At 35.8% G+C, this 13,277-nt stretch overlaps 1 protein-coding gene across 4 annotated transcripts in view; it reads right to left on the reverse strand.

Annotated features, from left to right (window-relative positions):
• Window positions 1-13,277, reverse strand: part of ZFPM2 (zinc finger protein, FOG family member 2) — a 462,487-nt gene that overhangs the window by 223,374 nt on the left and 225,836 nt on the right. The gene's annotated exons all lie outside the window — the stretch shown is intronic.

Raw genomic sequence — 13,277 nt, forward strand, 5'->3', positions numbered from 1 at the left:
TGTATTCACATTTAGTCCAATTGCTTTCTTGCACCTTTTCACACATATCATCTACTGAAGTTAGTTCTATTTTAGTAAGTTCTTAAGAACCAGAAATAATAACAATTCTTCAAAAAGTATTGAGCCAATGCCAAAACAGACAGGCAAGAAACATTAAGACAATGACTTTGGGTTAAAATTTTTATGTTGGATCACCAATGTAGTTTAAAAATTATAGTTAAAGATATATATACCTGAGCAATAAATTTTTAATAGTGATTCAAGACTTGGTGAAACACCTGGAGAGTTTTTGGAAGTTCCTGATCATTTTCTAAAATTACTACTAGTTTCAGTGGCTGAAACAACAACATGTACAGAAAGTAGAGATGTTTGTTTTCCCAAATAGAAAAGCTTAACCAAAGTCATTACTTTTTTATATTTGGTACTTTAGGTAAGATTGTCTGTTACCAAAGGGGTCTTGTACAAAAACATATAAACAGCCAGTTTAAGGTGTCTTCTTCCTTTCATTTCCTTCACATTATTACTTTGGTATCAATTACAGGAAATAGGAGGTAAAGACAAAAACACATTGGCATAAAGTAGGAATTCATCAAGTGTTCACTTAAGAAATAAATGAAAGGATTAATAAAATAAATAAATAAATAAAGCCTTCAAAATTTCAAAGAATGGCTATGAGCCTAAATACTGTTTGGGGTAAACAAAGATTACAATTAGGAATTAGAGCCTTTCTTTTTAAAGAATTAAATCTATGATATGTATGCCCGACAGTATTACTAGACCATATTATCACATCAAAATTTTTTATTTTAGAACCCTAATAATACAATTTTTTGGTTTTTTAAATGGTATTTCTTCTCAGCCTGAACAAGAGTAGATATGAAAATGGGAATGATAGATTAAAGATGGCAGCATGAGAGGTGAGACAGAGGCTTCCTCCTAAAACCACATATAACACGAAAATATAATTAATACAACTAATCCAGAGACAGCAACAGGAAAGAGGACTGAGCCAGACTGCACATACCTGGAGAAAAGAGCACACCTCAAGGAACAGGTTAACGTACCAAAGCTGGGGCCAGCAGGGACCCAAGCCCTTCCCCCACCAGAGCTCACCGGCAGGACGAAGAAAAATGGAGCAGGGAGGGAGTGGAGGCCTGGTACTGCTGAGTACCTAACTCTGGAGATCTGTTCTGAGAGCACAAACCTACATTTCATGGTGCTTTCACGATGCTCTTGTGATTACGGGGTTGGAAAGCTAAGACAGGCAGAATTCCTGGAGAGACTGAGATTCCAGCTGCTTGTGAAAAGCAGAGATCCATATCCGGTTGCTCTGGGACAAAAGTATATACCTGCGTGCTCGGCCCACTGGTTCAGGCAATGGAGACAGGCATAGCAGCCAGGAAGCAGGAAACACCTCTGTCCTTCCCCAGGCACCAATACCGCTCTGCTGCAAACCCTGACATTGCTTCAGGGGCTTAGGAGCGCCAGAGAGTAGAGATTCTGGACACTAGAGGGCGCCATACACAAATATGAAATGCCAAAGAAATCTGGTCCAGAGTAAAATTAATATAACGCGGGAGAAAGACTTAAATGACATGGACTTTATGACTCTGCCTGAAAGGGAGTTCAAAATAAAAATCATCACCATGATAATGGAGGTAAGGAAAGATATCCAAGAACTCAGGAATTAACTCAGGTCAGAGATCTAATCATTGAAGAGCACGATGGAGGGTATTAAAAGCAGATTGGATATGGTGGAGGAGAAAATAAATGAAATAGAAACTAGAGAAGAGGAATACAAAGAAGCTGAGGCACAGAGAGAAAAAAGGATCTCTAAGAATGAAAGAATATTGAGAGAACTGTGTGACCAATCCAAGCAGAACAGTATTCACATTATAGGGATACCAGAAGAAGAAGAAGAGAGAGAAAGGGAAAGTGTCTTTGAGGAGGTAATTGTTGAAAACTTCCCCAATCTGGGGAAGGAGATAGTCTCTCAGGCCATGGAGATCCACAGATCTCCCAACACAAGCGATGCAAGGAAGACAACACCAAGATATATAGTAATTAAATAGGCAAAGATCAAGGATAAGGACAGACTGTTAAAAGTAGCCAGAGAGAGAAATAAGATCACATACAAAGGAATGCCCATCAGGCTAACATCAGACTTCTGAGCAGAAACCTTACAGGCCATAGGGAGTGGCATGATGTATTAAATGCCATAAAGCAGAAGGGCCTGGAACCAAGATTACTTTATCTGGCAAGATTATCATTTAAATTTGAAGGAAGGATTAAACAATTTCCAGATAAGCAAAAGCTGAGAGAATTTACCTCCCACAAACCATCTCTACAGTGTATTTTGGAGGGACTGCTATAGATGGAAGTGTTCCTAAGGTTTAATAGCTGTCTCAAGAGGTAATAAAACCACAGTAAAGGAAGTAGAACAGCTAATTACTAAGAAAATGCAAACTTAAAGTCAATCAAGGGGTAGACAAAGAATACAGAATATAATACCTAATACATAAAGAATGGAGGAGGAAGAAAAAGGAGGAGAAAAAGAAAGAACCTTTAGATTGTGTTTGTAACAGCATATTAAATGAGTTAAGTTAGACTCTTAGATAGTAAGAAAGTTAACCTTGAACCTTTGCTAACCACGAATCTAAAGTCTGCAATGGCAATAACTACATACCTATTGATAATCACCCTAAATGTAAATGGACTGAATGCACCAATCAAAAGGCATAGAGTCACTGAATGGATAAAAAAACAAGACCCATCTATATGCTGCCTACAAGAGACTCACTTTAAACCCAAAGACATACACAGATTAAAAGTGAAGGGATGGAAAAAGATATTTCATGTAACTAATAGGGAGAAAAAAGGAGGAGTTGCAGTACTTATTTCAAACAAAATAGACTTCAAAACAAATTAAGTCACAAGAAACAAAGAAGGACATAACATAATGATAAAGGGGTCAATCCAACAAGAAGATATAACCATTATAAATATCTACACTCCCAACACAGGAGCACCCACATATGTGAAACAAATACTAACAGAATTAAAAGGGGAAATAGAATGCAATGCATTCATTCTAGGAGACTTCAAACACTCCACTCACTCTGAAGGACAGATCAACCAGACAGAAAATAAGTAAGAAAAGAGAGGCACTGAACAACAAAATAGAACAGATGGACCTAACAGACATCTACAGAACTCTACACCCAAAAGCAACAGAATACACATTCTTCTCAAGTGCACATGGAACATTTTCAAGAATAGATAATATACTAGGCCACAAAAAGAGCTTCAGTAAATTCAGAAAGATTAAAATTGTACCAACCAGTTTCTCAGACCACAAAGGTATGAAACTAGAAATAAATTAAGCAAAGAAAATGACAAATCCCACAAACACATGGAGGCTTCACAACATGCTCCTAAATAGCCAATGCATCAGTGACCAAATAAAAACAGATCAAGCAATATATGGAGACAAATGACAACAATAATTCAACACTGCAAAATCTGTAGGACACAGTCAAGACTGTGCTAAGAGGAAAGTATATTGCAATACAGGCCTACCTCAGGAAAGAAGAACAATCCCATGTAAGCAGTCTAAACTCACAATTAATGAAACTAGAAAAAGAAGAATAAACCAGGCCCAAAGTCAGTAGAAGGAGGGACATAATAAAGATTAGAACAGAAATAAATAAAATGGAGAAGAATAAAACAATAGAAAGAATCAATGAAAGCAAGAGATGGTTCTTAGAGAAAATAAACAAAATAGATAAACCCCTAACCAGACTTATCAAGAAAAAAAGAGAGTCTACTCACATCAACAGAATCAGAAATGAGAAAGGAAAAATCACTATGGACACCACAGAAATACAAATAATTATTAGAGAATACCATGAAAAATTATATGCTAATAAACTGGACAACCTAGAAGAAATGGACAACTTTTCAGAAAAATACAACCTGACAAGGCTGACCAAGGAAGAAACAAAAAATCTGAACAGACCGATTACCAGCAGTGAAATTGAACTGGTAATCAAAAAACTACCTAAGGACAAAGCACCTGGACCAGATGGCTTCACTGCTGAATTTTATCAAATATTTAGTGAAGATCTAATACCCACTCTCCTTAAAGTTTTCCAAAAAATAGAAGAGGAGGGATACTTCCACATGTATTCTATGAGGCCAGCATAACTCTAAGACAAAAACCAGGCAAAGACACCACAAAAAAGAAAATTACAGACCAACATCCCTGATGAACATAGATGCCAAAATACTCAACAAAATATTAGCAAACCGAATTCAAAGATACATCAAAAAAATCATCCATCATGATCAAGTAGGATTTATGCCAGGGATGCAAGGATGGTACAACATTCAAATATCCATTAACATCATCCACCATATCAAAAAAAACCACATGATCATCTCCAGAGATGCTGAAAAAGCACTTGACAAAATTCAACATCCATTCATGATAAAAATTCTCAACAAAATGGGTAGAGTAGGAAAGTGCCTCAACATAATAAAGGCCATATATGACAAAACCACAGCCAACATTATACTTAACAGCAAGAAGCTGAAAGCTTTTCCTTTAAGACCGGGAACAAGACAAGGATGCCCCCTTTTCCCACTTCTATTCAACACAGTCCTGGAGCACCTAGCCTCGCAATCAGACGACACAAAGAAATAAAAGGCACCCAGATTGGCAAGGAAGAAGTCAAACTGCCCCTGTTTGCAGATGACATGATATTGTACATAAAAAACCCTAAACACTCCACTCCAAAACTAATAGAACAAATATATGAATTCAGCAAAGTTGCAGGAAACAAAATTAATACACAGAAATCTGTGGCACTCCTATACACTAACAATGAACTAGTAGAAAGAGAAATCAGGAAAACAATTCCATTCACAATTGCATCAAAAAGAATAAAATACCTAGGAATAAACCTATCCAAGGAAGTGAAAGACCTGTACTCTGAAAACTACAAGACACTCATGAGGGAAATTAAAGAAGATACCAATAAATGGAAACACATCCCATGCTCATGGATAGGAAGAATTAATATTGTCAAAATGGCCATCCTGCCTAAAGCAATCTATAGATTTAATGCAATTCCTATCAAAATACCAACAGCATTCTACAACAAACTAGAGAAAATCACCCTAAAATTCATATGGAACCACAAAAGACCTCCAATAGTCAAAGCAATTCTGAGAAGGAAGAATAAAGCAGGGAGAATTACACTCCCCAATGTCAAGCTCTACTACAAAGCCACAGTAATCAAGACAATTTGGTACTGGCACAAGAACAGATCCATAGACCAATGGAACAGACTAGAGAGCCATGATATAAACCCAAACATATATGGTCAATTAATACATGATAAAGGAGCCATGGACATACAATGGGGAAATGACAGCCTCTTCAACAGCTGGTGTTGGCAAAACTGGACAGCTACATGCAAGAAAATAAAACTGGATTAGTGTTTAACCCCATACACAAAAGTAAACTCGAAATGGATTAAGGACTTGAATGTAAGTCATGAAACCATAAAACTCTTAAAAGACAACATTGGCAAGCATCTGAATATAAGCATGAGCAACTTCTTCCTGAAAGCATCTCCTCAAGAAAGGGTAACAAAAGCAAAAATGAACTCATGGGACTACATCAAACTAAAAAGTTTTTACACGGCAAAGGACATCATCAATAGAACAAAAAGGCATCCTACAGTATGGGAGAATATACTTGTAAATGACATATCTGACAAGGGGTTAACATCCAAAATATATAAAAAACTTACATGCCTCAACACCCAAAAAGCAAATAACCCAATTAACAAATGGGCAGAGGATATGAAGAGACAGTTCTCCAAAGAAGAAATTCAGATGGCAAACAGACACCTGAAAAGATGCTCCACATCACTAATGATCAGGGAAATGCAAATTAAAACCACAATGAGATATCACCTCACACCAGTAAGGATGGCCAGCATCGAAAAGACTAAGAACAACAAATGCTGGCGAGGATGTGGAGAAAGGGGAACCCTCCTACACTTCTGGTGGGAATGTAAGCTAGTTCAGCCATTGTGGAAAGCAATATGGAGGTTCCTCAAAAAACTGAAAATAGAAATACCATTTGACTCCAAAATCCCACTCCTTGGAATTTCCCCAAAGAATATAACTCCCAGATTCAAAAAACATATGCACCCCTATGTTTATTGCAGCACTTTTTACAATAGCCAAGATATGGAAGCAACCTAAGTTTCCATCAGTAGATGAATGGATAAAGAAGAGGTGGTACATATACACAATGGAATACTATTCAGCCTTAAGAAAGAAACAAATCCTACCATTTTCAATAACATGGATGAAGCTGGAGGACATTATGCTCAGTAAAATAAGACAGGTGGAGATAGACAAATGCCAAATGATTTCCCTCATTTTTGGAGTATAAAAATGAAGCAAAACTGAAGGAACAAAATGGCAGCAGACTCAGAGACTCCGCAAATGAACTAGTAGTTACCAAAGGGGAGGGGTGTGGGAGGGTGGGTGGGGAGGGAGGGAGAAGGGGATTGAGGGGTATTATGTTTAGTACACATGGTGTGGAGGATCACGGGGAGAACAGTGTAGCACAGAGAAGGCACACAGTGGATCTGTGGCATCTTACTACACTGATGGACAGTGACTGCATTGGGGTATGAGTGGGCAGTTGATAATATGGATAAATGTAGTAACCACATTGTTTTTTCATGTGAAACCTTCATAAGAGTGTATATCAATCATCCCTTAATAAAAATTTTTTTAAAAAGTGAGAAGGAATGGAAAGAAAGAATAAATCGAAATCAACATAGAATAGATAGCTGGGGAAAATACTAAATAAAATAGAATGTAATTACATTTTCTAAATGATATCTAAGTCAGGTAGGCATGTATATTATGAAATTTTTTCCTTAATCTTGAAAAGTTTATTTTCAAGTTAGTAAACCTCTTTAAATATGGAGATTTAATCTTGATGTTTTTAAAACCAGCACCATGAGTCTGAGTTCTTTATTTCTCTATATCCGTGTCACCTCTTTTGATAGTTAAAACACCAGCCATTATTTTCATGTTTATTATTGCTCATCTCAAAAACCAAAATCAAAGTATATTAATCACAATCAGCTTTAAATACTGTGTAATAGTTAAATGTCCACTATGAAACATAAATGTACCTGTACCTGAACAATAAAAACACAGTGGAAATAACAGTTCCCATTCACAGTACAAAATTAAAATTCAAGACTACATCTCACTTCTCCCTTCTTTTTACCCTCCCTCCACTCCCTCTGGTCAAATACACTATAAAGTGAAGAAGTCATTAAATTCATTAAATTAAGACAGACACACACCTCCCCTTCTTTTTCATTGTGATGTCTCAGTAGATAAAGATGGTCAGCAACAAGGAAGTGGACCCACAAAGATTCAGTAAGTCTGAGCTGCTGAAAGTTAGCTTTATAAATACTTACATTAAATAATATATTAATGCTTAAGTCCATTAAGTATTATTCGAAGTTCAAGAGATCTTATTTGAAGTTCAAGGAATATAATTCTTTGAATAATATTCAAAGCCCAAGGAATCTGAATCTTATTCAAAGTTCAAGGAATATGGAACAATAATGATTTGTTGTTTGGAATAACAAACCCATTTCTGAGCTTTTCCCCTGAAAATGTTATTCATCTTTGTACCATCTTTTTGATTAATGCATTGGAATCAGAGGCTTTGTATAGTAAACTCTCAAAGACGGAGCATGATGAACAATATGTTATCATATCAAAAAGGCCTCAGGGGGAAATGTCCCTCAACATATGCATCCATATTCATATGTGGCAAAGTAATTATGTAAATCTTTAGGATAATATTTTCTATTTTAAAAATAATTTTAATTGCTGATAGGAGTTGTTAGTATATTCCAACCATTACTTACATTTTAAACAATTTCTTTATAATTTACCATTTAAAGATGAACCAAATTTCAATCTCTCAGCTAAACATTAGTTAAGAATGTTCCTTTCTACATAAAAATTATATCCAAATAATTGGGTTGTTTTTATACCCTAAAAAAACCCAGTCATGTCACATTTAAGTAATACTAGAGGAATCATTAGAATTTTTGAAAACCTTTTAAAAAGTAATTCATCCTCTCTTTCTGCCACTGACATTTTTCATTTGAAAAGGGTTCAGACTCAGTCAAACACTGACTTCTTATCAATACCTGAATTTACAAGCAGGTCTGTTTTAATGGATTAAGAAAACAACTAATTTAGGGCAGATTATGAAGCGATACTCAAATGTCACCAAATGTTTTAAGGTATATTAATCACAATCAGCTTTGCATTGAAATTTGGAGCAGACCAAAAAATACTTCTATGTGCTCTTAAGAATGGCCAAAATGAATGGCCAGAAACTGTTCAAACCATTTAGTCAATCTTCTCAACTTTATTAGACAAACAGGCAAATCCCAGTCTCTGTTCTTGTTTATCAGTAATTATTTTGTGATTCGGGCAAATCCTTTTCATTGCTGAAGTAGTTAAATAAAAGTACTCACTTATTCACAACAGCATTATAGAAAACTGCAAGCATACTGCAAATAATTAGCATTTATACACTTTCAAGGCTATGTAGGTTAATGATAAGCAAAAGAAATGGGACATTGTATAAATGGGACTTATATTTAAGTTACATGTTTCTGGAGTATAATATTTTTAATTTTTTCAAAGATTAATAAGTGTCACGAAATAGGGAAAACACTGCACTAAAAACAAGATGAATGCTTAGCTCCAACTCTATCCAATAACCAGATGAATGGCCTTGAATAAGTTGCATCTGTTCTGAATCTTTGGTTTGTTACTGTTAAAGAGAGGTTTACACTCACTTGCTACTTGGTAAGGTGTCCCTGACACCATGATTTTCTTTCCCCAGGTATGATATCTTAAGAGAGGTAGAAAGAACATCCTGTGGTGTGTCAAAGACTCAGGTCCTAAAACCAGCTTATCAAAAAATGGATGTTGGACATGAAAAGATCAGAGATTTGAAACCCAGAAAGCAAAACTCCAATTCTTATTTGATTTGTTTGTTCATTCTTTCTCCCCCTCTTCCCCCCTGTCCATTAGTTTATTCATTCATTTATGATACTAATATTTGTTTGGTATCTACTAAATACCAGACAGTAGGTTATGCCCAGGCATAAAGCAACAAACAAAACAAGCCTGGACTGTGGATAAATTTCAGGAAATGTAACCCATAAGTCTTGGGAAGGAGAAGTTGTAAAACTGAGTGATTCTTTGTATTTGAGGAGTTAGGGAAGGGAAAATCCAATGATGGCATTCAAGTGTCAGACTTAAGCAAATGAGATAGGGAACACAGAGAAAAAAGATTTAAGGGTAAGATGAGGAATGATGGTTTGGAAATAGGAGTTTGAAGTGGCTGTAAGGAAGGAAAGAGGTGAATTTAGATAGGCAGGTACAAGCTTGGTGCTCAGAAGCAAGGTCTTAAGTAGGGATAAATGTTGTTATTTATTCATTAATTAAAATCAAGTTGTATCATATGCATAAAAGCCATATGATTGTTAATCTAGAAAAGAATGTATCATGATAAAATAAGACCTAGGGCAGAGTTTCACACATGATCAAAAGGCAGAGTGATGGAGAAGTAGGCCCAGAAAATTTTTAAAAAGTGAAAGAGAAAATAAATGATATGGTGTCATAACAGCCAACGTATTGTTTGAGAATTTTAAAAAGGAAGGATAGATCAAGTAATCTGAAATTTATGAAGACAAGAAAAGGACTGGAAAGATTCCTTTTGAAGAGATGAATATCAGGGATATCTGGAGGGAGAGGAGTTTTGTAGAATGGAAGGTCAGAACACATATTGAATGGGTTCAAAACTGAAATGCAAATGAGTAAATTGAACAAGCCATGTGATCTTAAGCAAATCCCTTAACCCTTTGGACTTTGGTTTCAGGGTACAAAATAGGAATTATAATATCCTACTCATATGGTTACTATGAAGATAAACTCGGATTACATATGTAAAGTACTTAATATTTACTATATCACCAAAAAAAAAAAATCAAAGCATTCCAAGCTCACGTCCACAAACTTCTATCATCACAGCTAACCTGTGGTCACATTCCCTCTTAACATTTCTATCCAAAATACTCCCCAGACTTTGACTTAACTTCCTTGTAAATATCTCTTTGATTCAGCTTTCTTATCACCATTTTCCAGGTTTTTCTCAACTCTGAGGTAGATGAGTAATCAGCCTCAATTCATTTTACTGCTCCAATTCAGGCTCCAAATCCCTGCCAGGATAAACTTATTTAAAACTCACTTTCATTAGACACTAACTTGTGCATATACCTGCACTAGCTCCCTTTTGACCATCCTGAGTCTTCACATGACCTCAACATTGACCACAGTGTCCTCCTAACTTCCTGTTCTCTCCTTCCTGAATACATTCTTCTTTCCTTTCAGAAAAACTTCTCTTACCATATCTTCCTCCTCATTTCCAGTTTAACCCCCACACCTTTCTGAGAATTGTGCAGACACAATTTTCCTGGCTGCCCTGGAAAACCCTGTTAATGTTGCCAGATCAAACCCAAAGCTATTCTCTTTCATCAGATGCTTCTGAGCTCCAGAAAAAAACTGAGTTCTCCTTCCCTATGACATTTATTATCCAATATCACATGGTTTTGCATTGAATTATTCCCCAGGTTTCCTCTGGATAACTCCTTTTACCTCAACAGGACTATAAATATCTTGAACTACAGTTTTCTTTTTTTACTTCTGTTTATTCTCAGGTAATTAATATAGTTTGAGATGTGATAATTGCAAAATACAAATTGAACATAGTTGATTGGATAAAGATTTTCATAAGTTCATAGACTTAATTTTAGTACAGTTAAAGTTGATTTTAAAGACCAAAAACAAGTTGTTTTAATGTGCATCTCCTCTTTGTATCACAACAATCCCACATTTCATTTGTTTAACATTTTACTATATCTACATCATTACCTCATCTGTGAAATAAAGAGCAGGATGAAAAATAAAGATTTTCGTTCTCTGCCCAGTTCATATTTTTGCAACTATTCATTAAAATGGAGCCTTATTTTTAACATGCTGGATAAGTTCACACAAAATATTTGAGACACATAGGATGGACTAATCAATTTTGGTAAAAGATAATATTGTTAGTCCTGAGGGCTGCTTCTCTTATCTTCTTGATAATGCATACTTTTAAAAGTCTGTGATTACTCAAAGACTTATGATAGCTTCACTTAAAGAAAAAAATGCTCTAAGTCAGAAATCACTACCAAACATACTGCAGCTTTTAAGATATCAAGCCATGTTTTTGTCCAAATAAAAGAAATTGGCTGGTGGAAAGAAATGCTTAAAATCAAGAGACATACCCTCAAATCTTTTTTTATGGAAGTTGCTCTCAAGCCATTATTTTATTTCTTTTTAATAGGGCCTTTTTGATGCCTCTTTAGAAAGCAAAGAATATGAGAACTGTAGCACACCAAAGGGGAACGGACAAGATGTGGGCCTTTTAGCCCAGCTATCAGCAACGATGCCTCAACTGAATTCAGCATTAAGTTGATGACATAAATGTATATGGTATTTACAGAACATCCCTTAACTCCAGGCTCCGATTTCATAGAAGGACATGATTGCAAGTAAATGAGATGACAGGAGATCAAACTTCATTTGCTGAAAATAAACTTTGGATGGGTTTGAACTTGGTTTTAAATCTATAACCAAATTTTAAAGCAGACCAGATGAATTAGCTCATCATGTTTATCAGGCCTTACTACAGCAGAAGGCTATCGCGTCAGAACCCATATTTATATTTTCTTCATGGTTGGAAAACATTATACATCATGGTATCAAACATGGACAGCCCCGGAGTCATGCTGAGTTCAAAAAGTGCTCAAAGATTCTAAAACTCTCAAAACATTTTCAAAGTCAGCCAAGGTGGCTGAAATATGGCAGTTCTTGCTATTTTATGGTTTAACCATTTGACAGCTGCCTGCCAGACACATAGAGGGTTAGATGATCATTTTGCTGCTGATTATCTTTACAGCCAAACAGTGCCTTGCTGCTAAGTGTGTTTCCTCAGCATTAATAACAGCATGTTTCATCTGCATTTTAAGACAAATGGTGTCATTTATATTATGCTGTGTTGATCCATCTCAAAGCATAGTTTGGTACAGAAAATTATCATTCTTAATAAGTGGCTACAAACCGCTTTACAGGGATACCTTTTCTAATTTTCCTTCTCAATTTTTGAGTCATACAGTCATAACATACACTAAACTACAGTTTTGAACATAAACTTGAAATACGACATTCCCTATTCAAGTACTCCAGTCAAACCCTGATAAATCAGGCTGGCCATGCAGTGATCTTATCCTTTCTGACTCTTTAATAAATCGAACCTTGTAAGTTCGTACTGTTGGAAGTTGTCACTAAATGAAATTGTGACCTTATCCGGCGCATGAACTTATCCTGCTGACAACTACATTTATTGTGTGGATAAGAAAGGAAAAAAAAGAATAAAGAAAAAAATGAGATATTTGATAATTCTGATCTTAGCCATATGTAACTCTAACAGATGGAATCTTTTTGATGTTCCATTAATGATTTGCCAAAGATGAGTCTCTACTTAGAGAAAAATGCTCACCCTAGGTAAGTGCTGGGGCCACTGCAGATGGTAGTAAAAGTGCATGGAGAGGTACTGGGTGACAGCAGCGAATCAGATGCTATTAGTCTAACAGAGCCCTGAATTAGCTTGTAATTGCACAGGAAAAGATAACATAATGGTGGTGGCAAAATAGAAACATTCCCTTCTCATGCGATGCACTGAGTGCCTAAAAACTCTAAAATGACAGTGGAATTGTCCAAAACCTAGAGCAAGTTAAATCACTGCATTTCTCAAGAATATATAAAGCTCCCTTTGGCTATAGTTTCTAAAAAGTCACAAAAATAAAAACACAGCACTCATAAAACAGCATGTTTAAGAAGAAAATTTCCATGCACATGCTACCAATACTGGCATGTGGTACAAACTCAGGGACCTTTTCACATCATTATTCTGCCTGGCCTTAAGGATTAGTTCTCAGGCTATGATATGTCTGGATATTCTTTCTATCCTAAGGCCCACTGAAACCTACAAATTATCATTTTCAAAGAGAGTAGAAGAGATAAAATGTGATTCTACT

The sequence above is a fragment of the Manis pentadactyla genome, chromosome 3 (assembly GCF_030020395.1).
Source record: "Manis pentadactyla isolate mManPen7 chromosome 3, mManPen7.hap1, whole genome shotgun sequence".
Taxonomy (NCBI): Eukaryota; Metazoa; Chordata; class Mammalia; order Pholidota; family Manidae; genus Manis; species Manis pentadactyla.